At 40.0% G+C, this 16,596-nt stretch overlaps 1 pseudogene; it reads right to left on the reverse strand.

The window, feature by feature from the left end:
- Nucleotides 1–2,532: 2,532 nt before the first annotated feature.
- On the reverse strand, nt 2,533–3,081 carry LOC112311109 (rRNA-processing protein FCF1 homolog pseudogene; annotated as a pseudogene).
- Nucleotides 3,082–16,596: the final 13,515 nt, after the last annotated feature.

The following is a 16,596-nucleotide window of genomic DNA, read 5'->3' on the forward strand; positions in this document are numbered from 1 at the left end:
AAAAAAAATTGCCCAATGTCACTAATCATCAGAGAGATGCAAATTAAAACCACAGTGAGCTATCACCTCATGCCTGACAGAATGACCGTCTTCAATAAATCAACAAACAACAGTGCTAGAAGGTTGTGGAGAAAAGGGAACCCTAGTGAACTGTAGGCAGTAATGTAGAATGGAGCAGCCACTGTGGAAAACAGTTTGGAATTTCTTTTAAAAATTAAAAATGGAACTGCCTTTTGACCCAGCAGTCCCACTTCTGGGAATATATTCAAAGAAACTCAAAACACTAATTAGAAATACCGTAAGCACCCTACTGTTCATTGCAGTGTTATTTACAATAGCCAAGACCTGGAAACAGCCCAAGTGCTCATCACTAGAGGAGTAGATAAAAAAGCTGTGATACAAAGGAGGGTGGAATCATAGGAGGGAGGTGGGAATAGCTGGGGTGCGGGGCAGAGGTGGGGAGAAAAGGCAGAAAACTGTACTTGAACAATAAAATTTTTTACAAAAGGGAAAAAAATAAAGTAGGATATATATCCTATTTTAATATTATATATATATTTATTACTGCTACCAAATGTACATTGTGCATCATGTGTCAAGAATATACTATGTTAATTTATCCATAAAAATATTGTAATTTTTTAAATGTTCCTTTAAAAAAAAAGTTGTGATACAGTTTTGACCAGTGTGGCTCAGTTGGTGGGACAACATACAGCAAAGCTAGGGTTGCCAGTCTGATCCCCAATCAGGGCACATGCCTGGGTTGCAGGTTCTGTCCCAGGAAGCAGCACATGCAAGAAGGCAACTGATCTGTATTTCTCACCTCGATGTTTCTCTCCTTGTCTTTCTTTTTCCCTTCCCCTCTCTCTAAAGAATAAATAAATAAATATGTTTAAAAATAAAAGCTCTGGAACATTCACACAATGCATAAGCCAGTCAGATAAAGACAAATACCATATGATCTCACCTATATGTAGAATCTAATGAACAAACTAAACTGACAAACAAAATAGAAACAGAAGCATGGATACATGGAACAGACTGACAGCTGTCAGAGGAGAGGGAAGTTGGGGGCTGGATGAAAGAAGGTGAAGATTAAACAAAAAACCCATACATATGTTTGTGTGTATATATATATATACACACCATATATATATATATATCACACAGACACAGACACCAACGTGGTGAGGTAAGGGGGGCTCAGGGGTAGGTAGAGGTGGGCGAAAGGGGGAAATGGAGACAAAAAGATACTTTGCTTGGGGCGATGCATGCACGATGCAGTGTGCAGATGATGTTTTATTGTGAGCCAATGTCACCCCAATAAGTTCAATACAAATTTTTTAAAAAATCATAAATAGGTGTTAGAATCTGTAAAATGTGTTTTCTGCATCAATTGATATGATTTTTATTTATTAGTCTCTTGAGCTGGCAAATGACATCAATTTTTCACATTTTAAACCAGCCTTGCATACCTGAAATAAATCCCACTTGGTAACTATATATTGTTGTATGCAGTTGTTATCTGTTGTATTTTTATATTTGTTCATGACAGATATGGTCTGTAGTTTTCTTTTTGTACTGGTTTTGATATCAGAGTGATACTGGCTTCAAAAATGAATTGGAAAATGTTCTCTCCTCTTCTGAAAGTGATTATGTAAAGTTGGTGTTAATCCCTCTTTACACGTTTGGTAGAATTCTTCAGTGAAACCATCTGGAATGGAAATTTCTTTTGAGGGAAGTCATTTAAATAAATTCAATTTCCTTATTGATTATAGAGCCATTGAGGTAATCTATTCTGTCTTAGTTGTTTGATAGTTTGTGGTTTTTGAAAAGGAGTCCAATACTTTTAAGTTGTCATATTTATGAGTGCAATGTTTTCGGTAGTATTCCATTACTATTAACGGCTGCAGGATGTATGGTGACGTGTGTTTTCTCTCTTTTAATTTTTGTCAGTCTTGGTAGAAGTTTATCAATTTTCTTGATTTTTAAAAAGAACCAGTCTTTTATTTCATTGATTTTTCTCTGTTTCTTATTTTCAGTTTCAACTGTTCTGACCTTTTGTTCCTTTAATTACTCCTTTCACTTATGTGGGTTTATTCTTTTTTCTAGTGCTTTAAGGCAGAAACTTAGATTATTTACTTCAATTATTTTATCATGTTTAATGTAAGTGTTTAGTCCTGCAAATTTCACTTTCAAGAATGCTTTAGCTGCATCTAACTTATTTTGGTGTGTCGTATCCAATATTTTCACTATAAAGTCATTCTATTTTTAAATATTCTTTGACGTTTTCTCTTTGATGTATGAATTTTTAAAAGTTCTGAGCAGTTTATGAAAAGATGCAACAAATTTTAAAACGATGCAAAATATCATTTTCAAAACAGCATCAAAAAGTGAGTGTATTTAACCATACTCAACTCCAAACAGAGCAAACGGTTGAGAGGAATAATAATTCATGCTGTACTGTATTTAATAAACTGGTAACAGAGAAATTTGGTTGAAGAAAAGCAGAGGGACTTTGTCTTTTAAGAATTAGAACTGAGGCACTCCATAATCATCTAGCATCCACTCAATGTTATACCTGTGGTTAGAAATGTACATGATGGGAACCCAGGGATCTTCCTGACTCTAGTTTAAGGTTCAGGTCAACCCAGGCAACAATGTAACACTTGTGTGGAGTTACTCTCTGTAGTAAGCAGTCATCAGCATAAGCTCCCTTTGAGTGTGCATGTTGTTCAAATCCTGGGTCCTTGGTGATCCTTAGAGCCCCTTGATACTTCTGCCCCAATTTCTCAACTTCTGCCATTACACAGCCAGTTTGTACAAGGGATACATCTGGCATATAGACAGTCTATCATTGACTACACTAAAACCAGTTTGACCTTAATGGAAAAGTTGATAAAGTTGGTCTGAACCAGGATGTGGTAAGTTGGGCCCAGCTGAGTTTATATTGGAATGGCAAACAGGAAAGGTGTGGAGGGACTTCTCTATCCTCGAAGTTTTCTTATCCTTTTCTTTAAGTCTCTGATCTCTGACACTAAGCATTCCCTTCATGGTCACATACTTCCTTGTTTTCTTTTGCTTTCCTCATGTTCAAGCTGCACTCTTGTTTCTCTGATGCATGGATTATTTTCAATTGTGTTGTTTAATTTCTGTGTGTTTAAATATTTTCTTATTGTCATTCTATTTTTGATTTGTAGCTTGATTCCAAAATGATCAGAAAACATAGATTGTGTGATTGCAACTTTTGTATTTTCTCAGGTTTGTTTTATGATACAGGACATGGTATATCTTGACGAATATTCCATGGGCAAATGAAAGGATATGTGTGCTCTGTTAATATTTAGTGGAGTGATATGTCACTCTATGACTGGTGGTGTTGCGGGACAGGGACTGTGCCCAGAGCAGGCTTTCCTTGGGCCTGCTGGTAGTGTGTGGGTTCTTGACTTCATGCAAGAAAGATTTTACTATACAAGACCAGATGATGTCAAGACTATGTTTATTAAAGCTGGGACATTGAAAAAAAAAAGAGAAGGGCTTGAGAAAGAAGAAGCATCAGGAGATAGCCCAAGCTGGCCTTCTTTGTCTCTCTAAGAAACAGAAGTCACAGTAAAAGAAGTGAGCTCACTGGGAAGTCAGAGAAAAAGGGGGCCTTGGGGTCAGGTTCAGGGGGTAAAGTCAGGACAAGCTGCCATTGCCTGCTGCTCCCTTGGGTTGCAAGTCTCACAGGGTCCATTAGGGTTTTGGAGAAAAACAGCTGAGGTCTGGCTGGTGTAGCTCAGTGGATTGAGTGCCTGCCTGTGAACCTGAGGGTCACTCATTTGATTCTCAGTCAGGGCACATGCCTGGGTTGTGGGCCAGGTCCCCAGTAGAGGGCATGTGAGAGGCAGCCACACATTGATGTTTCTCTCCCTCTCTTTCTCCCTCCTTTCCCCTCTGTAAAAATAAATAAATAAAATCTTTAAGTATAAAATAGCAGGGATAAAAGGTGTGGGCATGCTCTAGCAAAAGCACTCCTGTGGATTCTTTGCCTTGGGGCTTTTATCTTTCTTTTTTTTTAATTTTTAAATTCAATTTATTTCTTTTTCTTTTTTTTAATTGTTCAATTACAGTTGTCTCCATTTCCCCCCCATTACTCTCCCCTGTGCTACCCACCCCCACCTTACACTTTCAGTGCCCCCTCCCCACATTGTCTTTGTCCATGGGTCCTTTAAACATGTTCCCTGACTCGATCCTTCCCCTTCTTTCCCCTGTTATCCCCCTCCCTCCTCCCTTTTTTTGTCTTTCTTTGGCCAGCCAGAATCCTAGGGGAGGTCTCAGGGGAGGTCTTAACAGAATATTCATTAGCTTTCTAGTTGTGTCCTTCCATATGTTAATTAACTGAAATGTGTGTATAGAGGGGTCAGGGTTATTTTCTGATTAGTTTTATTTTCAAAGAACATTATTAAAGAGGGACCAGGATTGAGGCCAGTCTTCTCTAGGACAGTCTTGACTGTGTAAACCATTTGCTCCTAAGTGTCCTTGGTTAGGGAAGATAAAATCTTGTGATTCATTTGCTGGCTATAAACTGCTCAAATTGTTTGGCCTTGTTTAATTGTTTTGTCCCAGTTTCCCTTATTCTACTTGTCAAGGAATTTCCCTAGATTCTTACTATTGTGCCTCAGTTGTATTGTTCAAATATTCTGTGTCTGTGTTGATTTTCTGTCTGTTAATAATATCAGTTGCTGAGAGGTCATGTTGAATTCCCCAGTGATAATTGTGGAGCTGCCTATTTTCCCTTTCAGCTCTATCAGTTTTTGCTTCATGTATTTTAAGGCTTTGTTGTTTGGTGCCTACACATTTAAGATCATTATGTCTTCTTAGCCCATTGATGTTATTATCATTATTTAATGTCATCCTTTGTCATCTCATCTCCACTTTAGTAATTTTCTTTGCTCTCAAGTCTATTATTTCAGATATTTACATTGTCTTTCCTGGTTTAAAAAAATTAATATTGGCATCGTATATCTTTTTCCATTATTTTATTTTAACCTATATCATTGAATTTCAAGTGAGTTTTTTATGAACAATAGATGATTGGGACATTTTTTAAATCCACTCTGGTTATCTCTTTCTTTTGCTTGGTGTTTTTAGACCTTTTGCGGTTAAGGTCATTATTGATATGCTACCATTTATGCCACCTATTATTTATTTTCTCCTTGTTTCCTCTGGTTTTTGTTCCTCTTTTTCTCTTTCTAGACTCCTTGTGAATTACTTGAACATTTGGGGGGCTTAGTCTGTATTTATTTGTAGTATTTTTTAGTTTCATTTCTTTGTATGGTTTTTAGTGGTTGCTTAGGTATTAAAATATACCTATGTGACTTGTCACAGTCTGCTATAATCAATGTTTTACCATTTTGAGATAAATGTGGGACCTACTTCCCCTTAGGTCCTTTTGCCTTTACCTTCCCCATATTTAATCATTATTATCTTGACTATTAGTGTTGTTTTTGCTTCAACCATCAAACATGATTTATAACAAACTATATAAATGATCCCTGAAAGTATAGTCTCCAAACATGATTTATAAAAGTCATGAATTATAAAATATACCATTGTATAATTAACAAAACATACTCTTGTATGTACTCATATTTCTGCTCTTTCTGTTCTCCCTTAGTCCTTCCTAATACTAAAAGATACCTTTTAAAATCTTCACCCAAGGATATGTTTATTGATTTTAGAGAGCAAGGAAAGGATAGAGAGAGTGTGAAAGAGAAACATCAATCAGTTCCCTCCACATGTGCCCTGACCAGGGATCAAGCCCACAACATTTTAATGTATGGGAGGATGCTCCAGCCACCTGAGCTACCCAGCCAGGGCAAGATACTTTCTTTTATTATATCCTTTGCAATCTTTAAATATAGTTCTGCTAGCAAAAAATTCTTTCATTTTTCATTCATCTGAGAATGTCTTTATTTTCCTTTCATTCCTTGAGGATGGTTTTTCTGGATTCAAGTTTTGCAGTTGACAGTTGTTCTTTCTGTTCTCCATGGTTTCAGATGAGAAATACACTGTTATTCAAATTGATATTGTCCTACAGGTAATGTGTCCTTTCTCTCCCTTTCTTTCAAGATTTTTTCTTTGTCTTAGTTTCAAGAACTGTAATTACGATGTATCATGGAATGGATTTTTTTCGGTTTATCCTATTTAAGGTTTGCTCAGCTTCTTGAATCTGTAGGTTGCTTCAACAAATTTGAGAAGTTTTCAGCAATTATTTTTCCAAGTATTCTTTCAATCTCACTCTCTTCCTCCTCTCATGAGACTTTAACGATACAAATGTTGGTTATTTTATTATTGTCCCACAGTTAATTTTTTCTAGTTTATTTTTCTCTCTGTTGTTCATATTGGGTAAATTCTATTGATCTTTCTTGAAGGAAAATGATTGTATCCTCTGTCATCTCCATTCTACAGCTGGGCCCATTCGGTAGAGTAGTGAGAGAGACATCAATGTGCAAGAGATACATTGATCAGTTAGTTGCCTCTTGCACTGGTGCCTCACACATGCCCCCCAACTGGTGACCTGGCCCAGGCATGTGACCTGACTGGGAATTGAACTGGGGACCTTTTGGTTTGTGGGCTGGTGCTCAATCCACTGAGCCACAACACACAGGGCTATACAACAATTTTTAAAACATGCAATACGTGACTATTTAGCCAGGGGCACTGACCTCTTTTACCTTAGTTTGTTAAATAAAAAAAAAATGACAACGGCCAACACAACAATAGCCTGCTGTGTGAATGAATCAAAATTATACCTATTTTTTTGTTAGATCAGCAAAAAAAATCAATATATTTTTGGTGTGCCACAGAATTTTAGTAATTAGTTTATGTGTGCCATGAGATTAAAAATATTGAAAATCACTGCAGTAGAGCAGTTGTTTTAGTTCTGTTATTGTATCTTTCAGTTTTATAATTTTCACTTCATTCCTTTATTTTTTAATGTATTTTATTGATTATGCTATTACAGTTGTCCCATTTCCCCCCCTTCATTCCTCTCCTCCCTGCACACCCTCTCACACCAACATTCCTCCCCTTTAGTTCACGTCCATGGGTCATACTTATAAGTTCTTTGGCTTCTACATTTCCTATACAATTCTTACCCTCCCCCTGTCTATTTTCTACCTACCATTTATGCTACTTATTTTGTACCTTTTCTCCCTCTCTTCCCCTCATACTCTCCTGTTGATACCCCACCATGTGATCTCCATTTCTGTGATTCTGTTCCTGTTCTAGTTGTTTGCTTAGTTTGCTTCTATTTTGTTTTGGTGTGGTTGTTATTAACTGTGAGTTTGCTGTCATTTTACTGTACATATTTTTTATCTTCTTTTTCTTAGATAAGTCCCTTTAACATTTCATATAATAAGGGCTTGGTGATGATGAACTTCTTTAACTTGACCTTATCTGAGAAGCACTTCATCTGCCCTTCCATTCTAAATGATAGCTTTGCTGGATAGAGCAATCTTGGATGTAGGTCCTTGCCCTTCATGACTTGGAATACTTCTTGCCAGCTGCTTCTTGCCTGTAAGGTCTCTTTGGAGAAATCAGCTGACAGTCTTATGGGAACTCCTTTGTAGGTAACTGTGTCCTTTTCTCTTACTGCTTCTAAGATTCTCTCCTTATCTTTAATCTTGAATAATGTAATTATGATGTGCCTTGGTGTGTGCTTCCTTGGGTCCAACTTCTTTGGGACTCTCTGAGCTTCCTGGACTTCCTGGAAGTCTATTTCCTTTGCCAGATTGGGGAAGTTCTCCTTCATTATTTTTTCAAATAAAATTTCAATTTATTTTTCTCCTCTTCTTCCTCTGGTACCCCTATAATTCGGATGTTGGAACGTTTCAAGATGTCCTGGAGGTTCCTAAGCCTCTCCTCATTTTTCTGAATTCTTGTTTCTTCATTCTTTTTTGGTTGGATGTTTCTTTCTTCCTTCTGGTCCATACTGTTGATTTGAGTCCCAGTTTCCTTCCCATCACTATTGGTTCCCTGTACATTTTCCTTTGTCTCTCTTAGCATAGCCTTCATTTCTTCATCTAATTTGCGACCAAATTCAACCAATTCCATGAGCATTCTGATTACCAGTGTTTTGAACTGTGCATCTGATAGGTTTGCTATCTCTTTGTTGCTTAGTTGTATTTTTTCTGGAGCTTTGTTCTATTCTTTCATTTGGGCCTTTTTTTTTTTCTCTTGGTGCGCCCACTATGTAAAGGGGTGGTGCCTTAGGTATTCACCCGGGCTGGGCAACCCACGGTGCTGTGCTGTGACGTTGTATGTGGGGGAGGGTTCTAAGAGGGAGCAATGGTGCTTGCTCCACTCTCTGCTGGCTTTCAGTCACTTCCCCCGCTAGCCACAAGCAAAGTGGGCCTTTCTGGTGCTGATTCCCATGTGGCGGGTTTGTGTCCATTCTAGGACCCTGTGGGTCTCTCCAGTGAACTCACCTGTGAGTCTGGGAGTTTCTCCTGCTGCCACCTCAACCACCACAGGTGTTTTCAGTTAGAGGCTTTGAGGCTTTATTTCTGCACACTGGAACTCTGGATTGCATTGTCTATCTCACTCCCCAGTTGTTCCTCCTGGTTTATCTGTGCACAAATGTGGTACCACCCTGTCTGCCAGCCACCACCTCACTGGGTCCACCAGGCACTGCCTTGCCTAGAGTCCTCTCCACCTTGTTGCCCATCTCTGCCCCTCCTACCAGTCTGGATGAATGTTTCTTAACTCCTATGTTGTTGGACTTCCATACAGTTTTATTTTCTGGCAGTTCTGGTTGATTTTTGTTTTTAAATTTGTTGTTGTACTTTTGGTTGTGCAAGGAGGCACAGTGTGTATACCTTCGCCTCCATCTTGGCTGGAATTCCCTGTATATTTGATTCTTGATGATTTGGTTTATCTGAGTCAGTACCCAAACTCAGCTACATCAAAGTATGGTAATAATTGAACATCCAAACTTCTAAAGCAGAGAATTGGATCTGGGAGACTGTGACTCTATTAAGCATTCATTGTAAGATCTGTGATGCTGGATATCTGATCCTCTCCTGGCAAAACCTTCCATTTTAGTGGACCATTTTTGATATTTATCAACAGTTGGATATCTAGATTTAGCTGTCTCAAAGGTTTGGCACTCCATCTAATGTTGTGTAGGATTCAGTGCTTATTTAAAAGAATAAAAATACTATACGTATTTCTAGAAGACTATAATGAAGTTCTTACAAATATATTATCAAAATGGGTTCTGATAATAAAATCTGTCATCTTAACACTATATGCTATACTCTCTTTCTTTCTCTTTGTCCTCTCAACAGTATCTTCATTGTCTCCATTTTATGTTATCAAAGATGGCTGGATGTACAACATTTATTTATTTATTTATTTTAAAAAATATATTTATTGATTATGCTATTACAGTTGTCCCATTCCCCTCCCCCACTCCACTCCATCCTGCCCACTCCCGCCCTCCCCCATTCCCCCCCTATAGTTCATGTCCATGGGTCATACATATGAGTTCTTTGGCTTCTACATTTCCTACACTATTCTTACCCTCCCCCTGTCTATTTTCCACCTATCATCTATGCTACTTATTCTCTGTACCTTTCCCTCCCCCCCTCCCACTCCCCTATTGACAACCCTCCATATGGTCTCCATCTCTATGGTTCTGTTCCTGTTCTAGTTGTTTGCCTAGTTTGCTCTCGTTTTTGTTTTATGTGTGGTCGTTAATAACTGTGAGTTTGCTGTCATTTTTACTGTTCCTATTTTTGATCTTCTTTTTCTTAGGTAACTCCCTTTCACATTTCACATAATAAGGGCTTGGTGATGATGAGCTTCTTTAACTTGACCTTATCTGAGAAGCACTTTATCTTCCCTTCCATTCTAAATGATAGCTTTGCTGGATACAGTAATCTTGGATGTAGGTCCTTGCGTTTAATCTTGGTTAATGTAATTATGATGTGCCTTGTTGTGTTCCTCCTTGGGTCCAGCTTCTTTGGGACTCTCTGAGCTTCCTGGACTTCCTGGAAGTCTATTTCCTTTGCCAGATCGGGGAAGTTCTCCTTCATTATTTGTTCAAATAAGTTTTCAATTTTTTGTTCTTCCTCTTCTCCTACTGGCACCCCTATAATTCGGATGTTGGAATGTTTCAAGGTGTCCTGGAGGTTCCTAAGCCTCTCCTCATTTTTCCAAGTTCTTGTTTCTTCATTCTTTTCTGGTTGGATGTTTGTTTCTTCCTTCTGGTCCATACCATTGATGTGAGTCCCAGTTTCCTTCTCATCACTATTGGTTCCCTGTACATTTTCCTTTGTTTCTCTTAGCATAGGCTTCATTTTTTCATCTGGTTTTCGAACAGATTCAACCAATTCTGTGAGCATATTGATAACCAGTGCTTTGAACTGTGCATCCAATAGGTTGTCTATCTGTTCATCGCTTAGTTGTATTTTTTCTGGAGCTTTGACGTGGTCTGTCATTTGGGCCATTTTTTTGTTTGTCTTGGCGCATCTGTTACTTTAAGGGGCGGAGCCTTAGGTGTTCCCAGGGGTGGGGTAATGCTGGTTGCTGCGCTGTGACGCTGTACGTGGGGGAGGGGCCGAGTGGGAGCAATGGCGCCCGCCTCACTCTCCTCCGGATTTCAATCTTTCACTCAGATACCCACAATCAAACTGGGCCACTCTGGTGCTGGTTCCTGAGTAAGTGGGCCTGTGCACACTCTAGGCCCCTGTGGGTCTCTCCAACAACACCTCCTGTGAGGCTGGGAGTCTCTCCTGCTGCCGCCCCAACCCCCAGGGGCGCTTTCAATCAGAGGTTTGAGGCTTTATTTCCCCGAGCTGGAGCCCTGGGTTGCGCGGTCTACTTCGATCCCCGCCGTTCATCTGGTTTATCTGTGGGCGAATGTGGTTCATCTGGTTTATCTGTGGGCGAATGTGGTGCCGCAGGGTGCTACCCGCCACTCTGCCTGCCCCACTCTCCACCACTCTGAGTCCGGCCCTCTGGGTTTATCTGTGCAAATGTGGGGCCGCAGGGTCTGCTAGTGCTCGGACTGCCTGTGCCATTTGTCCCACACTCCGCCAGTCTCAGTCCCGCCACAGCCACTGGAGTCCTCTCCACCCCGGTGCCCGTCTCCGCCCCCCCCTACCAGTCTGGATGAATGTTTATTTTCTATTTCCTTGGTGTCGGTCCCCCTTGCTGTTCGATTCTCAGTTCTGGTTGTGCGAGGAGGCGCAGCGTGTCTACCTACGCCACCATCTTGGTTCTCTCTGATGTACAACATTTAAACAGTTACTGGTTTTATAATGTCAAAGCCCAGGACGTCATTTGCAATTGTAATATAACTTCTTTTAGATAGGATAATGGTACTGCTTATTAGTGGGTATTACAACCCTATGTATGAGAACAATATTCAGATTTGCACAGAGGAAGGCTGTAGTGAAGTATTTATTATAGTGTCTAGCTTGCAACTGAATGGTGCCTGTCTCTCCCTAGTAAACATTGTAAACATTACCAAAACATACAGAAGAGAAAATACAGCATAGTGTACATGTATCCATCAGTAGAAAATAAACTGCCTTTGAAAAACTACATCCATGCTAGGTTGAATGGCCCAGATAAACCTGTTTTATTGAACTGATAATAATGAGTATTCTTTGATGACTAACCCAGTTTAATAAAAGCTTTCTCATTTCCTTTCCCTAAAATGTGAGGGTTGGAAGGAAAGATAGAGAGGTGTCTTATATTGGACCTTTTCAGTGAAAACCTCAATTTTTGTAAGACTATTAACATTTGCTAATTTAATATGAAAATTTAAACAACATGCAAGGAGAAAATATTTAAGGTGTAACAGAGCTCTTTAGAGTTTGTGTTGTAACAGTTACCTTTCAAAACTTCCATTAAAAACTTAGATAGAAAACCCAACAACATTCACAGATGTTTGTGGAGAAAATATGAAAAGGTTCAGAATGCAAATGTGTGTCATACTGATTTGTTTTTTTCCCCCTACTATTTACTGGTTTGAACAGATTTGTTCCTTTCTAATTCTCTGCCATCTTCATAAAAGATAAAGAAAAAAACACTCAGTGCCTCTTTATAGGGTGAAAAATGTGATTTGTAATAGCATCATTATTTCATAATTGAAAAAACTGTGGTCTTCCGGAAAAACAAGTACATCAGAATTAACTCATAGCTCTGGAAACCTGTGGGTTGCTATAACAACCAGAAAAAAAATGGTACAATAATAGGTCTCCCTCAAAGATAACTCACTAAATGATGACATCCATAAATACAGGTGCTTGTCATATAAATGCAAACAAGCACCAAATGCATTCACATTTCTTTTTTCTTTTTAAAATATATTTTATTGATTATGTTATTACAGTAGTCACATATTTTTCTTCCCTTTATTCCCCTCCCCACTGCACTCCCTCCCACCAGCTTTCACCCCTCTTGGTTCATGTCCATGGGTCATACATATAAGTTCTTTGGCTTCTCCATTTCCTATACTATTCTGAACCTCCCCCGTCTATTTTCTACCTACCATTTATGCTACTTATTCTCTGTACCTTTTCCCACTCTCTCCTCCTCCCACTCCTCCGCTGATAACCCTCTATGTGATGTCCATTTCTGTGATTCTGTTCCTGTTCTAGTTGTTTGCTTAGTTTGTTTTTGTGTTTTTTGATTTTAGGTTCAGTTTTTGATAGTTGTGAATTTGTTGTCATTTTACTATTCATATTTTTTATCTTCTTTTTTTAGATAAGTTCCTTTAACATTTCATATAATAAGGGCTTGGTGATGATGAACTCCTGGAACTTGACCTTATCTGGGCAGCACTTTATCTGCCCTTCCATTCTAAATGATAGCTTTGCTGGATACAGTAATCTTGCATGTAGGTCCTTGCCTTTCATGTCTTGGGATACTTCTTTCTAGCTCCTTCTTGCCTGTAAGGTCTGTTTTGAGAAATCAGCTGACAGTCTTATGGGAAGTCCTTTGTAGGTAACTGTGTCCTTTTCTCTTGCTGCTTCTAAGATTCTCTCCTTATCTTCAATCTTGAGTAATGTAATTATGATGTGCCTTGGTGTGTGCTTCCTTGGGTCCAACTTCTTTGGGACTCTCTGAGCTTCCTGGACTTCCTGGAAGTCTATTTCCTTTGCCAGATTGGGGAAGTTCTCCATTATGTTTTCAAATAAGTTTTCAATGTCTTGCTGTTCCTCTTCTCCTTCTGGCACCCCTATGATTGAGATGTTGGAATGTTTAAAGTTGTTCCAGAGTTTCCTAAGCCTCTCCTCATTTTTTTTGAATTCTTGTTTCTTCATTCTGTTCTGGTTGAATGCTTATTTCTTCCTTCTGCTCCAGATCATTAATTTGAGTCCTAATTTCCTTCCCATCACTGTTGGTTCCCTGTACATTTTCCTTTATTTCAATTTTCATAGCCTTTACCTTTTCCTCTATTTTGTGACCATAACCATTTTTATGAGCATCCTGATTACCAGAGTTTTGAGCTCTGCATCAAATAGGTTGGCTATCTCTTCATTGTTTAGTTCTGTTCTTGGAGTTTTGATCTGTTCTTTCATTTGGGCCATATTTCTTTGTCTTAGCACACCTATGACATTGTAAGGAGCAGAGCCTTAGGTATTTGCCGGGGCAGGGCAATCCAAGTAGCTGCATTGGGGCATTGTATGTGGGGGAGTGGTCCAAGAGGAAACAATGCTGTTTGTTCAGCTCTGGTCAGCTGTCAGTCACTTCCCCTGCTACGCATAAGGAAATTGGGCCCTTCTGGTGCTGATTCCCAGATGGTTGAGCATGTGTAAGTTCTAGGACCCTGTGGGTCTTTCCAGTGAACTGCAGTGAGTCTGGGAGTTTCTCCCACAACTGCAACCCCCACAGATTTTTACAGCCAGAGGTTCTGAGGCTCTCTTTTCCTGTGCTGGAACCCTGTTGCATGATTTGTCTCACTCCCCAGTTGTTCCTCCTGGTCCACCAGCCATTGCCTCTGCCTTGTCATATTTCCTCTCAGTCCCAGCTGCCTGTCTCCGCCCCTCCTACTGGTCTGGATGCGTGTTTCTTCTTTAACTCCTTGGTTGTCAGACTTTTATACAGTTTGATTTTCTGGCAGTTCTGTCTATTTTTTTTTAATATTTGTTTTCGTCCTTCTTTTGATTGTGCAAGGAGGCAAAGTGTATCTACCTACACCTTCGTTTTGGCCGGAAGTCCTTTTTTTTTCCCATTTGGAACACATTCCTTTGTTTCTTCATTTTGCTTGACTTTCCTGTGTTGGTTTGTATGTTAGATAAAGCCACGTCTCCCAGTCTTGAAGGGGTGGCTATATATAGAAGATGAACCTTTTCTCTTTTTTTCTCTGCCTCAGCTCTTGGTTTCCCTTCAAACCTTTGTGATTATCCAAGCAACCTATATTATTTTTAGCTGCTTCCAGTAGATAAGGGTGTGCCAGGACTAGTTAGTGTCCTGAAGGGAAGAATGTCTTTCAACACCTACATTTAGGCTGATTGGAAGCCATACTCACAGGTAGCAGCTTTTAAAGAATGCAAATATATATGTGTATATATGTGTGTGTGTGTGTGTGTGTGTGTGTGTGTGTGTGTGTGTATTCCCATGGGGCCATGAGTATAGTCCAGCTGGTAACCAGAGCGAAATGATCTGGAAGTGTTCCTCAGGCAGCATTTGCAAAAATGGGGGGCTCCAGATGAGTGATTAAGCTTCTTTCTTAGAGTTACCCATGAGCTTCAGTAAGACAGAGGGAGAGTGGAAAGATAGCACCCGGGCACATGTTCCCTGAGAGCACCTCTGTAGCCTTTAGATATGTGCCAAGCCTGAAACCTGCACCTAAGTCTGCAGCTCCAGGAAAAGCAAGTAGGCTCTTTTACAGAAAGGCCAGGAGCATGTTTCAGTCTGCTACCTGTGCTGTGCCCTGGGAGTGGTAGTCTGGCAAGAACTGTCTCTCTAATTGTTACAGTTCCACCGGACCCAGGCATGAAGGTTCCTCTGGCCTCCAGAGTTAGGTGATAAAGGGGAACCCCTTGAGTGGCAGCCACAAAAACTAGGTCTCCAGACTTGTGTAGAAGTTTCTACTCTGAGAGATACTGGCACTGTGGGGCACAGCAGAGGGAGAGTACAAAGATGGCACTGGCTGTAAAAAGAAAGAAAAAGAAGAAAAGGGATAAAATGGAGAAAGAAATGGGAAAAACTGGTGATCACTGGCTCTAGCAAGGCAGAGAGTGCAGGAAAAAGCACCTGCTGTCTGGAGCATTAATTTGGCACCCAGTGGAAAGAAAGGGGGGGAATGGTGTGTGCTGGCTTTTGCAAGGCGGAGGGAGAGTGGTAAGATGGCACCCAACAACCTCTGTCCCTGGAACGTTTCCTAGCAGGCTCCTGCCCCTCTAACCAATGTCTTCACATAAAATCTATGCATTTTTCAAAGGACTGCTTCTGTGCTATACCCTGGGCATGTGAGTCTGTTCTGGGAGCCCTCTGCGGGCCCTTTCTCAGTTCACTACAGCCCCACAGGTCTCTGGGTGTAAGCCACATATTTTGGGGACTCGTCTCTCAGGTGCTGGTCTTAAAAGTGAGGATGCCCAATGTGGGTTACAAAACCTTCACTCCTCAGAGTGAAGCTCCAGGTGTTGAGTTCCCTTACAATGGGTCCTGGCACCAGCAGTGGGAATTCTGGCTAGATTGTATCTCAGCCTTTCCTACCCATTTTGACAGGTTTTCCTTTGGTTTGCCCAATGTCAAGGGGTCGGTCTATAAATTTTTAATTTTTTTTTAAAAGAGGAAATTGTTCTATACATAGATGTAAGTTTAGTATGTCCATGGGAGAGGATGAGTTAAAGATCTTCCTATGCTGCCATCTTAAATCAGAATCTTTAGCAATTATTTTTGGTTCTTTCTTAGGCTTTCCATCTCTCTACATATCTCATCAGTTCCTTTTTCTTTTCCTTTTTCTAATCCTCACCCACGGATATGGTTTTTTAAAATTGATTTGAGAGAGAGAGAGAGAGATTGAGATCTCTGTGAGAGAAACATCTATTAGTTGCCTCCAGTACATGCCCCAACCTGGGACCAAACCCACAACCTAGATATGTGCCCTGACCAGGAATAGAATCCACAGCCCTTTGCTGTACAGGACCATGCTCCAACCAACTGAGCAACCTGGCCAGGGCTGCTCATCACTTCTTGCATGCTGTCTACTTTATCCTTAGAATCCTTAGTTTATTATTCATAGTTGTATTTACTTCCTCGCCTGACAATTCCAACATCTCTTCCATGTCTGTTTCTGTTGTTTACTCTGTAGGTTCAAATTGCCTTTTAATTTTTTTCTTGATAGCTGTTCATGATGTACTCAGTAAAAGGAACTGCTATAAATAGGCCTTTAGTAATGTGGTGGTATGACGCAGGGGAGGAGAAAATGTCCTATTGTTCTATGGTTATGTTACAATCTTTTAGCAAACCTATGCCTCTGAACTGCTAGCTCTGAAAGTGTTTTTGTTCTTTTCCTTCCCCTTAGGTGGAGTAGAATTGGGATAGAGTGGGCTGGAGTTGGGTATTTCTCTTCTGCCACCTGCCAGG

Source organism: Desmodus rotundus, chromosome 13 (assembly GCF_022682495.2).
Source record: "Desmodus rotundus isolate HL8 chromosome 13, HLdesRot8A.1, whole genome shotgun sequence".
NCBI classification, from domain to species: Eukaryota; Metazoa; Chordata; class Mammalia; order Chiroptera; family Phyllostomidae; genus Desmodus; species Desmodus rotundus.